General features: G+C 37.8%; 1 protein-coding gene across 1 annotated transcript in view; it reads right to left on the bottom strand.

Annotated features, from left to right (window-relative positions):
- ABHD17B (abhydrolase domain containing 17B, depalmitoylase) overlaps positions 1-350 on the bottom strand; it is a 17,306-nt gene extending 16,956 nt beyond the window's left edge. The window contains exon 1 of the mRNA XM_050329007.1: positions 334-350. The gene's annotated coding sequence lies outside the window, so the exon portion shown is untranslated. The remainder of the gene's footprint in view (positions 1-333) is intronic.
- Between the last annotated feature and the right edge of the window lie 14,912 nt (positions 351-15,262).

Consider the following 15,262-nt stretch of genomic DNA (forward strand, 5'->3'; position numbering starts at 1 on the left):
GGTGCCGAAACTATGAACAGGGCCCTCTGCGGCCTGTGAAGCCACGGCCTACCCCTGTGCGGTCTGTGCCGAGTCCTGGAAAGCTTCGGGATTGCCGAAGCCACGCGTCAGTGCAAGCCGAGGCACCTCTTCGTTACAGTGTTGGAGATGCCTTTCGCCCTGGTCTGCCCAAACCAGACACAGTGGCGTTAAGGGAGTCATCGTAACAAGGCACTTGAGTCAGCTGTCACCGTAAGCAGATGTGTGGTGTGAAACTTGAATCACATTTGTGACATGAAAGGACCTCGTTAAGCCAAAGAATTATTAAGAGGAAGACTGAAATAAAGTACTTACATTTGTGCCGTTCCGTGTGACTTCCTGAAAGGTGCTTGGACTTCTCAGACTTTGTAACTATATGGTCACACTTCAGACATCGTGACTTTTTCAGAGTTTAGTTTGAACAACTTCCCCCGTCATCAATATAAATAACAAGCTTCACTTAGTATACTTTTGAGACTTTAAACTGAGTCACGTTTGCTTTAATTTCTTTAAAAACAAACAAACAAACAAAAACCAAAAAACACCAACCAAACAAACAAACAAAACCCCAAAACAACCTTAAGCAGCTTTTCTGATTAGTTACATAAGAAGCTATTCTGTCAGTGCTTTTCCCACAGGTTACCATGGTTTGATATCTTCACACTGTTGTTACAGACGACTACTTTGTGTATTTTGTTTCTAAGCAAGGAAAAGGCAATGATTTACAGTATTTTCTTGCAACACACTCATGTGGTAACATACTAGCACTGCGGGAGGGTATGAAGACAAGTAGTGTGACTGAGCAGTACCACCACCAAAGGGGGATGTTTCCTCTTGCAAGGTAAACTGGAAAGGTAAATGAGACAAAACATTCTAAGAGAGACTTAGTTGCTGCTGTTACTGTCGTGTCAATATCCCTTTAATTGAACTTTACTGGATTGTCAAAAAGGGGAAGAAAGTAGTAGGTTAAAGCTATGACACCAAAAAGGGGTTTAGTGTGTGTTTGTTTTGGTTGTTTGTTTAGGTGTTTTAGGACTGGTTCTGCAGGTTGAACGGGCTGCTTTCCTGGGACTCTAAGCAGTGACAGTATTTATTGAGTGATTCACTGCATGAACTCTGATAGGAGAGTATTTTCCTGTCCGGCTACATACACACACAAAAGTATCATCATGAGTTGGTCTATCAGAAATATCTTCAAAGAGAAACTGAATTCTTACTATATTCTGATATATTCAGTTACAAATTCCGAATTTGTAATAGAAAATATCACTTTAGTACCCACATGGCTGTTTTTCTTCCCTTTTAAAATATTTTATATCCTATAGAACAAAATACCATACACTCAAATAAATGTAATTTTTTAATATAACCAAGGTTTGCTGTGGGCATCGATTTGCCTCTTTTTCTTTCTGTTTCAAGCAAATTATTTCTTTTTGTGGCTGCCAGTTCATGGAGAGACCTGGAAAGAAGCGTCCTAAAGAAGGTGCTTCCTATCCTGGGGGTAGAGAGTGTGTGTGGTAAGGGGAAGAAATGCGTTTTTCTTTTGGCATGCCGTCATATAGAAATTGAAGTCCCAAGGAATGCTGTGGTTTAGGAATGTTATTCCCCAATTTAGTGTTCCCACTGAAACACTCTAAACTATTTTCCACTCACTTACTCCACCCTTCCCCTACTCCTCCTTCTTTGTCAGGATGGAGAGAACTGGAAGCACAAAAGGTGAAGATCACAGGTTGAGATAAGAACAATTTACTGGAAACAACGAATGAAATAAGAAAACAACCAGTAACAGCAACAATATTTATAGCACTATACAAGAGATGAGTGATTCACACTTGAGTGCTCCCCATGACAATACCTGGCTGTGCAGTGCTACTCGACTGAAGGGACCCCTTCCCTGTGTTGCAGAATAACCTCTAGGTCCTGGCCATGCCCCTGCTGGCTACTGCCAAAATTAACCCTGTCCTGGCTGGAAATAGGACAGGATACACAAGGGTCATTATAACAATGAATAGCTCTGTTTCTGCTGTTTGTGAAATTTGTAAAGAAGTTAGACCAGCAGAGATTAAGTGATGATTAACGTCATAGTTTAGATACAGTACAAACCATGCTGAATGGTGACAGTTTTACATCTCTGTCTCATGTAGTCCTGAACGATCAAATGTGCTGTGGATGTTCAAGGTGTGACAAGGGAAAAGAAGAGATAGTAGAAATTCTATCACTGAGACTGATCCAGGAGTGGGACTTTCTTCCTTTCTACCTCTCATTAGCTTAGTAGATCAGGGGAATGCTCAGAGCTGCTGCAATGTAGTGGATCTCCTGTAAATCCCTGTTGAACACTTTTTTTGTTTTGGTGTTTGGCCTGTCTACTATTACATACTGTCCAATGCAATACTATCTATAAAGGCTGCAAAATGCTTATTAACTTAAAATTTGGGTGCTGCTGTAGATGCTCTCTACATTACTGGTATTGAATATTTACTACAGTAGCTTCAGGTTGCGCAGTCTGTGGAGTTGAAGTGGTTATTTACGGTGTAATTGCTGTTTCTCAAGCAGTATCTGCAGAGGAAATGGATCTAATAGTATTTTGACTTTTCTCTGCTGACAGTCATTATCTGGTTCTTTTGTGGTTTTTTGAAAGGTTTTGTTATCTTTTTCTGCCACTGACCTTGGCCATTTCTAATCTTAAAGACCATAGATCTGATTACTTGCAAAAGATCAATTTTTCCTCTAATTATTAGTCTTTAGTACAACATTACTCTGCTATAGGCTTGTTGAGGTGAAACACTCTTGCAACAAAGCTACTGTATTTGCTACAACGGTGCTGGGAAAGCTTGCATTTTAGAATGAGCTGAAGGACGAATAGCCAGGACAGGGTAAGACACCTCGTTCTTAGTTATTGGCTCTTAGAATTTGTTTATGGGTGTTTGCTTTAAACAAAGCAATTATAAACAAAGTGTATTCCAGAACAGCTCTTTGCAGTACTGAGGTGAGGAATAAACATTATGTTGTATGAATATGCATTTTATGTAAAGCATATTACATAATTCATCATGAAAACTGCAGTAGTTCAGAAATTAAAACAGGCATCATTCTTTGAGAACATTTAAAACTCCATTGTAGTAAGATGGTAAACCACAAAGTGATTCATATTTACACTTCAATTACTGATTTTTTTCTCCATTTCTTTCCTCTCGTTAAGTACAACTGGGATGATAATCCACATTTGCCTAAATTTCAGCAATTATTAACTCTGAACCTCAGCTTTACCATGGTGTTATGTCTGCTACATTTTCAGCTTGATGTATGGATAAATAACTTTTTTCATTGGAGACACTGCTTGAGGCTGTGGGAAGGCAGTAGGAACGGAGCAGGCAGGTGAATATAGAGATTAAATGCTGAGTCAGTGATCCTGACTTGAAGCACAGAAGGGAGATAGAGATAAACCAGTGCCCAACTGGAATTGTCAGATAACAGTATTCCAGTTTTTTTAGCTTATACTCTTGCTGCAACATGCATGATAGGCTAAAGTTTATTCTCTAGCTACCCCTGTTATTCTGTGTTCAGAAGTACCTTAAGGCTTGGGGTGTAGCCTTTCATGTAGGGAGAATAGGAGTAAATGTAACATCTGTTCTGGCCTCTAACTCAGCTGGGGTGGTAGTGGGGAGAGTGAGAGAGAGAATGAGTGGTTGCTGGAGATGGTATAGGGGGTATGTGTTTGTATCTTTGTCTGTTTTCCATTCTTTCTGGGCTAGGTGTTGAGAGCTGACTGACAGTCCTTCCAATGCTCCCTTAAATGCTATATAGACATCCAAGTGTTGATTAAAATTTGAAATAGACTTGATGAGAAAATGTTTGTAGAAAAAGAAATTTCAAGTAACACTGATATGGTATATGAGCAAGTGAAGCTCTACAGGGGACTTAATTTCAGCTGGTGAAATATGTCTTAGAACCCTGAAATCTGGTATCTCAGTTTCACATTGTCTGCACTGATCTACTGTAACTGTCTTATAGTGATGTGCTGGAGATCCTGAGGAGTTTCTCTGAGAAATAGAATTGTTCAGAAGTGCTGCATTCATCCTTGTTGATTGAAGCAGAGTCACCTGCATTTCTCACAAGGAAATTTATGGGCGGCATTAACAGTACATTCTTTTACAGCAGAATAGACCACTGATGTGTGCTCAGTAGTAGGAGTCTGCTTTCAATAGAGAAAATCAAAATACCTGTAGGTTCACATGTAATTAGGAACTTACAAGCGAAGCTTCTTTGAAGCCCTGTCATTACACCTTGCTTGTGAGTGCTTTAATGCTAGTTTAGGCTAAGGATTATTTTGTTTGCTGAGTTAGTAGGTGTAGCTGCATGTGTTTAATACATTATGAACTGCTTTTGGCAGGATATTGAGCGATTTATTATTGGGTTTTGTGAGCAGAGGATGTTGATTCCTTAATGTACAGCTGTGTGTATATAGGGTGCACACGGAATATTTTGCGACTTCATAGGTTAAGACTGTTTATGTATGTCTGTTTATTTATTGCATAACTGTAATTTCTTTGGAGAATATATAGATCTACTGTAAGCACTGGATAAGTTGCACTTGTCCTTGAAGCAAAGTATGGCAAAGAGAGTACTATTGACTAAAACAGGGAAATGAGCATAAAGAAAATCCCAGAAATACTGCTGTGACAGAAACATAATCTAACCTGTTGGAATAGTTTTCACACCAAGAAATTAATTTAAGACCACAATCACTACCTCCTATTTGTATGTGAGAGCTGACTACCTTCATAAAACCTGGTAGAAAAGTTGGAAGGGAATAATGAAGTTGACAAGCTTTCTTCAGGTCTTTGTGTGATTGTTGTATTTATATACCCTTAAAGTAAGCAAGCAAATGGGCAAAAGAAAAAAAAATATGAGTACATGAAAGTTTAAACAATATATAATAGGTGACTATTAGTAGGAAAAGTAAGCAGCAGAGGAGTTCCTTTGGTTTTACTGGTGACTTCCCCATTCTGACTGGGAACTGAGAAACCAGAGAAGTTTATCTTCCAGTTTGTTAGAAGAACGTACTCTCACATGTTCTTTAGTGATTTCAAAAATCCGAAAAAAACCAGCTTATTGAAATCTTCCGTTAGGGACAGCTTTCTTTAAACTTCTTTAGTCTGCATTGCTTTTGTAAGTGGTTTAGTACCTTTTTTTGGTCAAAGGAAATATTGTATTCAGTGTAAAAAACCAGTAAATTGTCAACTTATTGTAGTAATAGTTGCATTTAAATATTGTGCTTTTTTTTTCTGAGCAAAGTAAATGTAAAAGACAAACATAAGTCAAGGTTAAACTCTGTAATTGCCTGCTTTACCTCGATCCATCATTCTCTGTTGACTTTCTAAACCAACAGTCTGGTAGAAGGATCGTAGAGTCATTCTTGCATTCAGATGTGCTGAGCCAATGATTAACTACACTGCCCCATACTTGAAGAGTCAACATTGAGTAAAAAATGCAGGAAATTGCTGAATGGGAGGATGAGGCTGTATGTGTGCCTGACAGAAGGAGGAAATTAGAACTTAAAAGCTGTTGTCTTTCTTCCAGTTTGTTACCTTCTGAGCAGATGCTATGTGATTTCTTTGAGTAGCTGTGTAAGATTTATGGTCCTACAGGTAACAAGGTTGAAAAATCCAGGCATCTTTATGCCTGGATCAGGATCCTAAATGTGATCTTTAGGCTAAACAGCCACAACTCTTTCAGCCTGTCTTCATAGGAGAGATGTTCCAACCCTGTGATCAACTTAGTGGGTCTTCTCTGGACTTTTTCATGTCTTTCTTATGTTGGAGACCCCAGAGCTGGATGCAGCACTCCAGGCGGGGTCTTGCAAGAGCGGAGCAGAGGGGCAGAATCACCTCCCTTGACCTGCTGGCCATGCTGCTTTTGATGCAGCCCAGGATGGGGTTGACTTTCTGGGCTGTGAATGCACGTTGCCAGCTCATGTCCAGCTTCTCATCCACCAACAGCCCCACAGTCCTTTTCCTCAGAGTTGCTCTCCACCCACCCTGTATTTTTGCTTGGGATTGCTCTGACCCAGGTGTAGCACCTTGGTCTAGTTAAACTTCACAAGGTTCACACAGGCCCACCTCTCAAGCCAGTCCAAATCACTCTGGATGACATCCCTTCCCTCCAGCAGGTTGACTGTGCCACTCAGCCTAGTGTCATGTACAGACTCGGTCTGGGTGCACTCGATCCCACTGTCCAAATCCCTTCTCCTTGTCTTGGGTAATGAGATCTTCTGCATCCTACGTGAGAGGACCCACATTTTCCCTAGTCTTTCTTTTACTGCTGATGTACTTAAAGAAGACTTTTTTTGTTACCTTCGATATCCTTGGCCAGATTTAATTCTGCCAGTGCTTAGCTTTCCTAACCATCTCCCTGGCTGTTTGGACAATTTCTATGTATTTCTTTCATGCTGCCTTTCCCTGCTTCCACCCTCTCTGAGCTACCTCTTTGTGTTTAAGGTTGTCCAGGAGCTTGTTTGTCCATGAAGGCCTCCCAGCTTTCTTCCTTGATTTTCTCTTTGTAGGGATTCATTGCCCTTGAGACTGGAGGAGACAACCATTGAATATCATCTAGGTCTCTTGGGCCCCTCTTTCATTTAGAGTTCTATCCCATGGCACTCTACCAAGGAGGTCTTTGAAGACACCAAAGACTGCTCTCTGAACTCCATGGCAGTGAGCTTTCTCTCACCCTCCTTACTGACCCTAGGATCTTAAACTCCATTGCTTCATGGTCACTGCAGCCCAGGCTGCCCCTGAACTTCACGTTGCCCACCAGCCTCTTCTTGTTGGTGAGAACAAGGTCCAGCATAGCATTTCCCCTTGTTGGTTCTGGAGAGGAAAGTTGTCGTTAGTGCATGCTTATGAGCCTCCTGGATTGCCTATGCCATACTGTGCTGCCCCTCCATCCTTGCCATCTTGGGCTTTTGTGATGGCCAGTGTTTCAGTTTGATTAAAAAAAGAGAAAGAAATCACTGTGTGATTGTTGTGTATTCTGATACCATATGGTAAGCGTGTAGGGAATAGCTTTATAAATCTTCATTAATAATAATTTTGCATATTTCCTTGTTCCATAGCAGATACTTAGCAGAATTTATCATAGGCTGCCTGTTTGACAAACTTTGGTTTTGCTTCAGATGAGAAGTGTAGTAGTTTCTATTTCATTCACTGTTTATGCCACATGCAGTCCTTAGGCTGGCCTCTTGCATTCCAAGTGCCTTACTCATGGCTGAGTCTGTCCCTGCACCCTTGGTAGTGCAGCTCCGACCCCAGCCAGCAGCTGTTGTGTCAGGATGTGTTATGGGAAATGAGGTAGTTTTCATCCAGGAAGCTGAGAGCCTTTGGAAAGACAACCGTCCGTCTTCAGCTTAAACTAGTACAGTCTTTTGACATTCATTGGGTTTTGCTCTAGCAAAACTAGAAAATAGCTGAAAACAGTAAAGAACACCTGGGAATACAAATTACAGTGTTTGTGTTGTTCCCCCCTCCTGTATTACCAATCAATTTAAGTCAGGCAGGGAGAACTGGAAAGTTCAGGTTAATTTGCAGGTTGTTAGAAGCTATTGCAGGCTGTTAGTGCTGGTCAAGCACTGAAAATAAGGCTTATCTTTGAATGGCATGAATTTTGAAACACTGAACACAGTGCTCACAGCAGTTTGAATTGTGAACCCTCTAATATGGAGAACTTACTGATGATTGAGGACTTACTGGTGCTGAGAACTTACTGATGATTTTCTTCTCTCAGAAAGTTTGCACATTAGCCAAATGTTTGTGTTTCTTGGAAAATGTAATTCATGATACATCAGAACCACACCTTTCTGTATTCAATATTCAAGCAGTAAGAAAAACCTTGTTTCTTTGGTTTCTTAACATGCAAAGTCTGTAACTAATAATTTGGAAAAAAGTTTTCTTTTAATTGAAATTGCCAGAGAAATTAACCTTTAGTTAACCACACCATGGGAAAACTACTACCAAATGGTGGAAGTTTAGTAAAAATGGAGATAGTGGAAAACAAGTCCCAGATCATACTCTCACTTGAAAGTAGTGTTTTCTCTGCCACATACACAGAATAAGATACTGTATTTTTAAAACTGGGGTTGTTCTTTGTCTAATGTATTGAAGTGTTGCCGTTATGTCGTGACTGTCCAAAAAACACACAAGAACGCTGATTCAGGGCAACATAAGAAAAGGCCTCTTTTACTAAAAATCCCAGCTCCTTTTATATCATTTCCAAAAAGCAGCAAGCAGGCAGCAAGCAAGCAGCAACATCCTAATTGGCCACTCATCATTACCAATACACTTGGCAGCAATAGTGAGACACCTGGAGATGTCCAAGGACAAGGCTGTGGTTCTCACATACCAAATCTACGGACTCACAGTCTGCCCTCGTTCCTCAATTAGCCTGTGTGTGTAAAACTTACTTATCTTCAAGGCCACACTCGGAAGTTTCCCAAGTCAATCTCCTCTTCCAGGGAGCTAACAGACTCGCTGTTAACCCCTACATTGAAGTAGAACTTTCTGGAGTTGAGAGAAGCTCTTGCACATCACAAAAGCAGGAAATTACTTCAGAAGATGTTATAGTCATAGAATATATTAATGAAATATTCATAGAACTTTTGGGTTATTTGTAAAAAGGCAACATAAACTGTAATCCATATTAATACAGAATCTGTTCCAAAGAACTTTTAGGTATTCTAAGAGGTAGATGTGGTTTAGGCCATCTTAATAATGTAATGTTGATGTGGTAGCCATTTTTAAGTCTTAAAAAAGGCAAAATAATTTTTTATTATATGCAATTTTTTAATTGTGAAATTTCTTTTTAAAATTTCTGGATGAATACAACATCCATATGATAGATAATGTTACTGCTATCATTCTTAGTTAGAGGAGAAATAAAAGTAGGCTGAACATACAAGTATATGTTGCCTGTTATTTAAGGTAACAGTATGGTTTGGTGCTACTTCCTATCTCACAATAACTTCTTTTGCACAAATAATATTGGCCAATTGACATTTTATATTTCTAAGCAAGGTAAACCAAAATGTTTTAGGAGATCTTAAGGTAAATTTTGCATTGTCTTGAAAATACACCATCATTTAAATAACCATTTTGAGGATTTTATCTTAGTTCCATGAGAGCAAAAATGTATTAGTTTTTCATAATAGAAGATTAGGGTAAAAGAGGGATTGACTGGTTTGACTGCAGATAGTGTTTGGATTCTACTTTATTGTTATCTGAGAAAAAAATCCTAAGGCTATTTGAAGTATGTAGGATAGTGATAACTTGAGCAATAATAAGTTAAATCTTAAATCTTGTGAGTTGCCTTCTTTGCATAAAAACTATATTTCCAAGCTCTTTTATTCTTAAATCCGTTTTCTAAAATTTCTAGAGATGAAAAGTAATAATAAAGTATCTATAATAATCTATTATCAACTATATGATAACATAAATAAGTACTGCTATTAAGAATATTAAAATAAGTATAATGATAATGTAGTCTTTAACCTCTAATGATAAGGTAAGCTTCTTCAGCACTCTTTCCATTGAAGAAAATAATTAGCAATAAATGTATATGAAATTATTAATGTTAAGATCAAGTACACATATTTCTAAATACTGTATTAATCATATGATTGGTGGAAATGCTTTCTAAGCAAGGTTATACTTATTACAGTAGAAAATCTTCAGTGTATTTTTGTTTTTCTTTATTTATTTAGAAAATAAATGCTAAGCTTCATGATGGTGTATGTCAGCATTGCAAAGGTATCTTGGAGTGGCGAGTAAAATTCAGCAAGTATAAACTACTATCAAAACCTAAAAAATGGTGAGTTAAGATACTTTGTGTTAATTGCTGATTTTGTAGTTTCTGAACTTTTGGAAAATATTCTGGTCTTGGAAACTTTAAGATCTGCTACTATGTAACATTTTTCAAATTTGGAGTCTACAATGTCAATATGTATGCAATGTTAATTTTCTGATTCATTAGTCTTTTTCCTTAAACTTTTGGGTAGAAAACACAGAGGAAAAGCAACTACTCCCCTCTTTGCTGTTAAAAATGATTGAACTGTGGACCTGGAAGTTTCCAAGGCTTGCAGTGTGTCGTCCTGAATAAAAATTCAAACTGGACCTGTTGTAACACAATTTTCTAAGTCCTTATTTCAAGTCAGTACTGCAGGAATCTGCACATCTCCTAACTTTTGTACTTCACAAATGTTTTCAATATATGCATTTCATTACCTCTTAGCATGTTTGCTCCTTTTTTGTAAGAAACTATAATTTCCTAAATATTAAAATGCTGCCATTGTCTGCACACAGGTCTGTATTAGGTGTTTTTTATAAGTGTATAACAAAGATGATAAATATTTTATGCTATCACAAACCTTTAAATTATTTTAATTTTCCGAACTAGATGCTCTCTGCTTACTTCTTATTAGCTCAGGTCCTTAGCTCCTATGGTAGCAGACACAGCCAGTGTTTCAGCAGTGAAACCCTGAACTCAGAGAAACCACAGCTGGGCTGTGGTGTATGATGCAGCCAGGTTTGTCACAGTAGCTTGCTCAGTGTTTGTGTGTTGCTCTCAGTTACATTCTTCTAAAATACTCAGGAACTGCTTGAAAAGATTCTGTAAATGTGTGTGTGCAACTCCCTGAGTAGATGATGATTTTATTTTTACTTTCATTAGATTAAAAAGTCATTAGTATTGTTGCTGTTACAGTTTGTTTACTTTTGAGGACATGAGAACCAAGAAAAAGTGACTTTAAGACAGCTGCTTTAAATGGAGTATATTGATCTGGGTTATGTTCTCCAAAGATACAAGGCTTTAGATCAGCTTAATGTTAAGCCATAGCATTTTGGAAATTGCTTAATCTACAGGGTTTTATCATATTTTGAAAAAGAATAGGCTAAAACCTCTACATAACTAGGTTGAGTTTGTTGAGAATACTGTTTCATGCAGGATTATGTTCGTAGAAAACAATGTCCAGTACTGACTTAGTTTATACTCTGATAAGTTTAAGAGCAGCATTTGAACTGAAAGCTTTTTATTTGTAAAATCCATGTACCTTTTTATACCATATTCCACTTTTATCATTAAACCAGAAGAAGAAGTTATGCAACTTTAAAAGTAAAAACTATCTAGTGAAATGAATGGAAATCTTTCCTTTCTCACTTTAAATACAAAAATTCTTGATTTAGTGTTTCTTTTGCAGTTCTTGTTTTAGTAATTCTTCCTGAAAAAGGTAAAGGAGGGAGGTAAAAGGCAATGATATTGATAGTGACACTTGTTAAAATACCATTTGTTTTACTTGAAACTGGCCTAAAACAAGTTGTTCCTCTTTTGATACATTGTGTTTGAACACAGAATGTTTAATATGTGTCCACAATATTTTTTTAATCATGTTTTCTTTCTCTTCACAGTGTGAAGTGCCTCCAGAAGACTGTAAAAGATCCTTATCATATTATTTGTCGACCATGTGCTAGTAAACTAGAAATTTGTGCTAAATGTGGAAAACAAGAAGAAATAGTAATTCCGTAAGTAGCTCATAGGTTACATAGTTTCAGTACTGCACTGTTTCTTCCCCTTTTGATAAACCTTGTTTGGAAATTGCCAAGAAGCTGTTGTACTTTATGCCATGTTCTGAATATTCCAGCAGGAGTGTATTTCGTCACTTTTTTCTGATGAAACTGGGGGTGAAATGCTTATTGATGTTAGTGGGGCTGAGCCAAACAAAGTCTTGCTTGGATAAGACTTTTAGCACCAAAAGGTGAATTGCATATCTTCCTTGAAAGCAAAGCACTTCAAAACAGATTTTAGTGTAGAGCATCATAAAATATGCATAAGACATGTTACTGTTTGCATTTTATCTGTCACGTGGTGATTCAGTTGCTAGTGAACATGAAAACTAAACAAGGACTGATATTGAGCACAGTTACCACTGTATATTTATTAGGCTTTTGGGGCTTTTATTCTTTGAGTGGAGTTCTCTCTTTATTGAGCAGGATACATAAAACACATTAATTTACTGGATTGACAACTGTCCAGCAGTTGCTTAGTTGATCAAGCTTTTAATTTATTTATTTTTTTCCTTCACAGACTCTATTTCCATATGAAATACTTTTTAATGTATAAAATACATACTTTACTGTGTTCTATATCTTTCCTATTCAATGTGAAAGTAACTTTAGGTTATTGTTACTCTCCTCACCTCCTGCCATCATCCATTCCATATTGATTTGAAATATTGGGAGAACATTCTATCATCCATGCCATTCTTGTTTAAATTCCAAAAGTGGATGGTGATAACATCCATCTTGCTTTTTGCAGGATTGACAAAGGACAAGGCAGAATTGAGAGTGAGACTACTAAAAACAGCCAAGAGAGCGGTGGATTGGAGGATGAGCTGGATTTTGATACAAACTTCAGTAGTGATGAAGATTCTGATGTGCTTGAAGAACGATTTAAAAGTATGAACTTCTAAAGGACAAAGGTCTAAAAGGCTGAGTTTATATGAGAAACTATATGCAATCAAAAGCAGTAAACCACTTTTAAACTGCTCTGAAAACCTGATTTGACATCTAAGGTCTTTACATGTAAATGTTGGCACTGTGTACTATGATGCTTTTTGGGGGTTTTGTATAATAAATATTTTTTTTATTAAGAGCAGAATTTCTTGTGAAAAGATTCAGAAATTGAATCTATAAGCACAGTTAGTTATTGCATACATGTAACAACTTCCTATTTCTCTGGAATAAAGCCTCTTTGTATAATCGTGTAGTTGTTCTAAATTCAATATTACATGATTGTTGTATTGCCACTGGGAAAGCTGCCTGAAAGTCTAGAATAAGTACAGTCTAGTCATAAAAAAGGAAGAGCTAAACCAGCTGTAATGGCTTATTGAAGGAAGAACCTGTGAAATTCTGTCAATGAATTTCCAAAGGGGGTCAAAATACCAAGTGGTCATTACTCTTATGCCTGTTGTTTCTTTTTTGTGGAGGAAAAAAAAAAGAAGATCTAAATGCTATCACCAGTTCATGAGCTGTTAATGCTTATTTACCATGTATAAGTATGCATATCCACGTGGGAGTTTGTCTTTTCTCCCAGGCAACTAGCAAAGGACAAGAGGGACACAGTCTTAAGCTGCACTGGGGGAGATTTAGGTTGGACCTAGGAAGAACTTCTTCACAGAAAAGGTGTTTGCGTGTTGGAATGGGCTCCCCAAGGTGCTTGTGGATTCACTGTCCCTGGAGGTATTAAGGAAGAGAATGGATGTGGCACTTAATGCCATGGTCTAGTTGACAAGATGGTGGTGTGTCATAGGTTAGACTCGATCTCAGAAGTCTTTTTCCAACCTAGTTTATTTTGTGATTCTGTGATTACAAATTTGTGACCTTGTTACTACCAATGTTTTTTGAAGAAAAAACCTGCAGACTACTTAGAGGCAGTGAAGCTGCAAAACTCCAGTAGGTGCTTAGTGCTGGAAAAAGTGGTTGTCAGGTGTGTTCAGAAGTGACTGAATCTGGAAGTCACGTTACATTGACAGATAAACCCTCTCAGCAGAGCAGCAGTGATATCTGACTTGGTGTTACATCTGTTGTCCTGCCACTTAACGTCAACAAGGGCAGAGTAAACAGGAAATATCACACACACACACTGCAGATGACCAGGTAGAGGTGTGGGTAGAGGGGAGTTAGTAAGTAATCTGGATTCAGTTTCAGAAAGGATCTCTGAAAGGGAAACCATGTCACCAAAAGTGAGCTTAGTTTTTGAAAGTGACATATGTAAGGGTCTTCCACTTTGAAAAATTTATCATGGCCTAGTCCTTTGCCAAAAGATAAGAGGAAATCCTGAAATGATAGCAAAACATGTCATGGAGCTGGCAGGGAGAAAATAAGGGTAAGGACTCTTCTCGAAGTGGTGGTACAACCTGTAAGTACTAGAGTTAAGCAGAGCCACACACAGATAAGCCATGTGTAGCAACAGAATATAAACAGCAGAGGAAGTCCTCTGAAGTCAATATCTTCATGTCATACACCCAGTGCTCTGTCTGGAGCTCAGGTGGGTGGCTGATACTAGAGATGATGAAACTGCTGTGAATGAATACAGCTGCAGAGGTGGCTGGCTGGTGTTAGTCCAGCCTCTGTGAAGACAGCTTTTGATTCTGGGTCTATGTCTTTGGTCATTACTGTGGTTAAAAGATATATTACTAGAAATGATTGCTGCAAGACCATGCACAGTGGTGGCTGCAAATCAGCTTATAAAGTTGCACCTTTGCAAAGAAGAAGTTGAGAAAACACTTCTAACAGGAATAAAAAGAACAATTTTAATTTTAATGTTTAATTTTGACTGAACATATTTGTAACTGCATTACGATATTGTTTTTCTATGACTTTAATAGTTCTGAATGTCAATGTTTTTTTCTTTTTCTTCCTTTCCGTTATGTGAATCCTATATATAGGTTTATGCGTGGGTATGACCCCTTTAAATGCTGATCTTCAGTAAAAGAATATATAGATGAGAAAACTTTTAAAAAAGAACAAAGATCAAAAGTCATCAGAGATTTCTGAAAATATCTTTCGGGTATTCATATAAAAGGAGTTATTTTTAGAGTTTTTAATTGAGACTTAAAAACTTTCTACCTCTTTTTCCACAAATAATAATGAATTTGTGTTTATAAACTTCAAAAGATAAGAAATAATAATGCCACATTGCCTGCAAGGTATTGAGATGTAGTTCAAGCAGTATATCTAGGATGACTGATTGGGGGTTTCAAGAATTTGCCTGGACCTTGTAGGTCCTCATGGAATACATTACTGAAGAAGAGAATGATGGATGTTAATAATTAGTCATCTGAAAAATAAATGATGCATAACAAATAATGCAGTGATGTTGCTGACAGTTGAATTCCTGTTACCTGATTGTCTTTAGGAGTGTTACCAATCCTCATTTGGCATGACTCAATGCTGAAGTAATTAATTAGATAATGGACTGTCAGCATGTATAAGGCATGCAAGATGATTCTTAATTCACAGGGGGAAATGCTTATCACAGGCTTGAGCTATCAGAACTTGTCACTGTTGACTCATACCCATTTCTGGAAAACAGATTCCCATATATAAGGATTTCCTGGACAACTTGGATGCACTGCAGAATGAGGAGAGTCTGGTGTGGACACAGTGCTACCTCTTGGCATAATTCCTTAACAATCTCTTCT

Source organism: Myiozetetes cayanensis, unplaced genomic scaffold, assembly GCF_022539395.1.
Source record: "Myiozetetes cayanensis isolate MyiCay16 unplaced genomic scaffold, myiCay2020 scf4, whole genome shotgun sequence".
Lineage (NCBI taxonomy): Eukaryota > Metazoa > Chordata > Aves > Passeriformes > Tyrannidae > Myiozetetes > Myiozetetes cayanensis.